This window comes from Poecile atricapillus, chromosome W (assembly GCF_030490865.1).
Source record: "Poecile atricapillus isolate bPoeAtr1 chromosome W, bPoeAtr1.hap1, whole genome shotgun sequence".
Lineage (NCBI taxonomy): Eukaryota > Metazoa > Chordata > Aves > Passeriformes > Paridae > Poecile > Poecile atricapillus.
The window spans coordinates 32844625-32851396 of record NC_081288.1 but is presented as its reverse complement, the minus strand read 5'-3'; positions in this window follow the sequence as shown (position 1 = coordinate 32851396).

The following is a 6772-nucleotide window of genomic DNA, read 5'->3' as shown; positions in this document are numbered from 1 at the left end:
CAAAATATACAATTTAAATAATGTAAATTTAAATAAATGTAAATGTTTAAATAATTCATGTGGATTGTGCAATAAAGGAAAGTAGTCAGAGCACTTGTCAGAGTAACAACTAGAAGTTCCCTACTTGGTTTTTCCCAATTTGGAGCTTACTGGGTCTCAATGCTCCAACCATCTGACCATTCTGATAATCTATCTCACAGGTCCTGGAAAGCTTTCTGGATACAATCTGTCAAGATAAATACAATTCTTCAGTAAACTTTTTTTTTTTTTTTTTTTTTTTTTTTTTTTTTGTGGAGAAGAGAACTTGAAACTAGCTAGTTCTAATAATATGTTTGAATCCATTCCCCATACCAATACCATTGTATTGTGGCTGTACACAGAAAAGATATTTCACCTGCTCACAAGTTAAGCAACAGAACCCAAAGCATACGGAAATCACTAGGCTAAAATCCAGAGCCACCATAGTGATTTCCTACTGCTACCAACATGTATATTTATATGCAAATCTTCCATTTCCCCGCAGACTGTCCTTCCACAATTTTCTGTGTGCAAAAACAAACCAGGCACACATCTGTGCCTTTGACCTCAGCAGAGCCCTCAGGCATAGCTTAAATGCTACCTTCTGCTGGCCTCTTAACACCAGGAGGTTCAACTCTTATATTGCAAACAGCTCTGCTGCATATATTTAGTAACAGTAGCTGAACCACAAAAGCACTGAAATAAAAGTGATAATACCAGGCCCCACTGTAATTTGGCTCCAAAGCCAGTAATGCATTCAGTCATCAAATATTCCCGTATAAACGGAGCAATGATCAGCTTCCATGTCTGGAAGTTCTCAAGTAGCCCATAATCAATCTTAAGACTCTTGTAATGGGTCATAAAGATTATAATGACTAACTATGATTAAAAAATTGTGGGTTAATTATTATAAATCTGCTCCACCCATACTTTAGTACAGAACTATCAGAATTTTGGAGTATTTTTCAACCTAAATGATTCTAAGATTTTATCATCTACTCTTTTTTAAAGGTAGCTTCCAACAAGAAATGTTCAACGTATACGGGCCAAAAACCAGCATTTTGGAATTCAGTCTTCAGATGAAAACAGTGGAGAGGAACATTCAGGGTTTTTTATTGTCTTCTCTGCCACTAAACCTTTGCAGTAATATTTTTTTCCACTTACTTTTGAAATTCAACGAGATATAAGAGAAAAATTTAATAAGTGTTTACTGCTCATGTGGAATTACCTTTAGTAATTATCTCAAGTATTTCTTCAACGCGCAGGTACACAAAACAGCTTCCACTGCTATTTAGCACATTTCTTCATAAAACATAGCTTGGTCGAGCGCCCAGTGTTTCTGCCACCAATTACTATGTTTCTCTACAGTCCAAAGAGATGTGTATTGTCATACAAAATCTTCTGCTAGATTTTTATAACGTCATATGAGAAATAGGGTCAAATAGTAACCTGGCTACACAAACATAACAAAATAAACATAATAAATAAATAACCTGTTCTATGAGACTCGAGTGCCAAGTCTGGCCAAGAAGACTTTTCTTAGATTAGGAAAGAAGATTGCATAAATGACATTCTATTCTTCCATTTTTGATGCACCTGATAATACCACAGCTACCCTTTTATTATTAACTTGGCTTCTAATAAGTAGGTTTCTGCCAGAAAGAGCTGCATGGTTTTGATGTAAGGCTGCTATATACTCTTTCCCTCAGCCCACTGCTGGAAAACATACTGCATGGATTTAGCTAAACAGAACATGTGTCCATCTCTTGGCTACTCAGTTCATGGTCCAATTTCCTCTGTATATTAAACTAGGACACTGGAGCAGCTGGTATTTATTAAAGGCTTGCTGCTGCTCTGGGAGTTGATAACATCTTAACCACAGGTAGACCCTCAAAACTATTTAGGTATTTTCGCAGCTTTGAATAAGTGAAGTCCTATCTCTCTGAGAAGCCCCACTCCTCAAAACCTAGACTATTTTACCCTTTTTTATCCAGGAAACTGAATGAGGATCAACAAAGAACCCATACTATTACAATCTTCATGGAGCCACACTTTTAATTTCCTTTGCACATAAATCAAGATTTCATTGCAATCACTGGAAGGCATAACTTTATCACTGAACAAGCCTAATAAGTCATATAATCTCTCCAAACTACATCCCCTTGCACTAAAAGTAGTCTACTACCAGAACTAAATCAAAACTTGAATTTAAAAAGAGTTAGGGAGATGAATTCATAACAAAGGAGGAGAAAATACTAAGGACCCAATTGTGAAATGCACATTTCATGGAAGGAATATTTATGACTATAAAACTAAACAACAGGAGATACAATTAATAAAGCTTTATGGCCTTAGAAACTTAACCCCCAATTTTAAATCACATAATGTCACAGAAAATCTGAATACCTAACAATGAACTTAATTTCTACTTACTTATTTTATGGAATTTGGACAAATCCTTCAGATTTTAGATTGTCTCTATGATAAAGATAAAAGAATTTTGTATTAGTCTAAAAGTCTTCTTCAGGTATTTTGAATGGAGTATTGTCAATACAACTTTATCACAGAAGTCAAATAATATTTGCTAAACAGTTATGTAAAGTATTACTTTTTCTATTTTGCTAAAAGTTCAATTTTAAGCAAATTCAAACCAATCACAATTCACCAAACACAAAAAAAAAGCACAAAAAACAGGCAGTCCTCTAAATACATAAAAAAATAAATATACTCAGATGTCTTCATTCAAATGAACATAATTGCATTTAATTGATTCCCCCTTTCAATTAAATGGTAATTATTATTCATCCCCATTCATAAGCATTTGATACTAATCCCTATCTTTACTGGCAGGGTCACTTTTACCAGACATCAAAGCAGTGCTTACTATACTTTTTGATAAAAGTCAAGATTATAAAGGTGGATTGGCAGACAGTAATAGTGTAATTGCATAGAGTTCATACATGTTGTTCAATAACAATAAACCAGAGGGAAAAAATGCTTGGCAGCTGTGGTCTAGATTCACCTGAAAATTAGGGAGCCCTATGGATGGTGAATGCAAATCCTATTATAGTGAGCATGGATGTGTATTCACTTCAAAGTGCAACTTACAAGCCAGGTGACAGTCTGGCTCTAAGGGAAAAGATAATGCAGGACTTACTTCATAAAAGATTCTTTATGTAGCAGTACAATTTAGAAATATCTAAGTATTCCATTTTTCAAAGTTCTTCCTGTGCAGTGTTTACCAGAAGAGAGTGCATGTATTATTTGGCAAGCCTTTTGCATATTTTTTGGCACTTAAAAGTATTTTAAGACTAATGCTGGCATTTTCATAACTGCTAAATCATTAAAAAGATAATATTTTAAGTCTGCAGGGAAGCTAGCTTGGCACTGTTTTCACTCGCTTGCTTACCTAAAGTAATTTTTTTTCTTGCCAAATATATAAAATCTCAGAAGAATCACTACTCCCTCCTATTGTATCTTGGTGGAGTAAATCAACTTAAATAAGAGTTAATCCAATGAATCCTTACATTTTCCATAAACCAGATGTTCTTATATTCAAATATGTTTGAAATCTTTTTTTTAGGTTTGGGAAAGCTGCTAACCAGTCTGGTTGTCAGGCTAACCTTTCCAACTTCAACACTTCAGTTACTGCAGCTTCTGCTGGAATGATGAGTGGGGTGCAGCCAGACAGCCTTTCACCTGGCCACAGTGCAGCTGAACGAGGATCTATCATTGCAAAAGCCAATGCTGTTCAGCACTAGAGGGATGCATTCTTAAGACACTGTTTGCTCCTGAACTTTGGGGTTTTTGTGCTGGTTTAGCTGCTGAAAAAGAGATGTTATAAATGTGACAGAGCAAATGATCACCTAGAATAACAACTAAAGACACTGGTTTTCCTAATATAAAGTAATTAATTGGATCTGCTATTTGAAGAGGTGAGAAAAAATCTTAGGCATCCATTCCTCTCCAAAGCAAATATTAAGTAGAGGACTAAAAGTACCTCCAAAGCAAATATTTCTTTTTTATTAACCATAATAAAGTAAGAGTGGCAAAGAAAGTCACATAAAACTTGCCAGAACATAGTTATTGAACACTGCAGTTTCTAATCTCAGCAATAAATGTAGGTCAAGGCAAGTGGAAAATCTAATTACTCTGTAAATTTTTAAACCTGTTTCTTTCATCTCAAGGAAAAGAAAATTGTTCCTTTGCATTTAAGCAGACTTCACTACAAAGTATAACTACAGCTAGGTGAGAAAATATTTTTGCCTGAATGTAGAGGTTTTTGAACCTCCTTCTTTGTACCCTGGGTTGTACACTTAGCTCTGGTTCATACTTGTACTCAAGATATCACCGCTTGCTTCACAATTACTAAAGAGCTAAAACACAAAATCCAGAGACACTCATCAGGAAAAAGCAGACAAAATCCCCCCATCTTTAAATAAAATAGATCTTTGGTGCCACACTGCAGCAGTTCCTTCCAGGAATATATCCCATTTGATACCCATTTGTAGTGTATTCATACACTGCATTAAGAAAATACAAAGCAATGCATTGTTGCAAAACTATTGTGAATATGAATACCTGACAGCGTTGTAAATATCGATTATTCTCTGATTATATTACTTTTTCACACAGTTGATGCTGATTTCATTGTATACACACACCTCATTACTTAGATTTACAAGAAAAAAGAAACAATTGAAAAAAATAAAAACACTTTGAAGATTCAAGCCTCCTAATGACTCTAAAAACCAAGGATTCTTTGAGGATCACATTTCCAAACAAACAAACAAAAAAAAAAAAATAGTGATTTCAGGCATTTAAGATGAATTCACAGCACAATGCATCTCAGCTTCTCTCTCTCAAAACAAAGAACAAAAATGTGAACAAATTAAAATATTAGGAGCTCTAACAACAGCCACTGACTGGCCTGTTCTCATAGGGCTCTGTCTTCCAGCCCTTACTGCTGTGATACGTGACAAGGAAACCATGAGTTTCACAACAGATATATTTGTGTGTTGTGTTCTGATTTGGCAGTCAAATGTTTTGTTTGTTTTTGGGGGGGTGGGAGGGGTGAGTTGTACAGACGTGGAAAACCTGGCCTAAGGTCATCTGATCTTTGGACAGTGCTCTCATTAAGTATAAATCCTACTTTTGAACTTCCTCCAATTCCATGAGAGGTGAAGCCTCCCAACCAAACAAAACAAAAACAACAGTGAAAAGTCTTCCATGTGGAAGACTTAAAATGGGTTTGTCTTGAAAGGTAAACCCTGAAACAGTAGCTCAAGGATCCACCCAAACCAAAATGAGTTCTACCATGGTCTGTTTTAAAAAGCAAAAGAATGAGAATATATTTTTTTTTGTTTATGCATTTGTTGAATGACATCTACCTGATTTATAGAGATGTAAGATATGTCTTTTAAACTACATGAGAGTTCAGCAGAATATACCACACTCCCTGTTCTGTATGTATAGATGGATTTATGAATACAAGCATCAAAACCATTCCTCAGCATTCTCAAAAGCTTCAGATATTAACTTGGTAACCTTTGATCTAAAAATTTCAGACACAATCGGGTATTGGTCCTTCCCTCACATTAAAAAAAAAAAAAAAAAATTATAATAATTTATCCTGACTGGAGATCCATTACATTGCTAAAATCATATGTAGCCTGAGGCCTCACTGGTGACAAGTAGCAATAAATGAGACCTGGATCTGCACTGAATGAGAAGAGGAAGAAATCTTATCTTCCAGTCCATTTGCTAAGCAGCAAAAGTGGCAAATTGGCAGGGACCATCTTAAAAATATATATTTATACAAATAACTAATGTGGAAAAACAAATTAAATATGGGGTTTCTTAATCTCTAGGTGTTTGACTTTACAGCTTATTATAACTTTGGCAAAATAATGTAACTCATTACAATTGTGCTTTCCTTCCTTCAGCTTTCATGGTTCTGAAGCATGACCTTGCACTGATTCATTGCACTTAGCTCATACTCTGAAGAATGGAAGGTCCAAATTTCACTAAGAACCAGAGCAACCAGTGATGACAAACCAATCTCCCTTCAATGCATGCCATAAACAGCATACAAAAAGTCTGACTTGTTATAGATCAACAAAACTGTTAATAAAATATTCTTAAGATGAAATAGGTGTTCTGGAGCAGCAAGAAACAAGCAGAATAGAAGTTTAAAGCACATTGGTCCACCCTAGAAGCACAAAAGAGACTGCTGAACATCAAAAAGATTCAGATTAAGGAAAAAGTTTATGGAACAGTTGAGACGGGAGATTCTTACACTCACACTACTACAATAAGGACACGCTACCTTCTGTCTGCCAACAAGGCTGAGTAATCTTTCATGCACAAGCACTGGATGTATTGATGACTGCTTGCAGCTGACAGCAACCGGGGGGCATTGAAAGGAGTAGCATTTTCTTGTTTTGCTTTGGGATGGGTTTTTTGAGTGCTTAGGGGTTTTTTATGACAACGGTCAGATGATAATAAAAGTATATTATTTTTTTTAGGAGCTAGTAGACTTCTGCCCAGCCTACTGGCAGCATTGTCAAGGCCTTTTGTCTACCCTTAGCTCGCAAATAATGCAACACAAACGAAGCAAAACCAGCGTGATCCGCCCGCACACCAGCCTGAATAGAGCGTGTCTTCCAAAAACAAGTTGTTTCAAAACGGGGTTAACTTACACTGCCAAAGCTACTGTCTTATTACGGCACTCGTGCCATGTGCATACCCCACG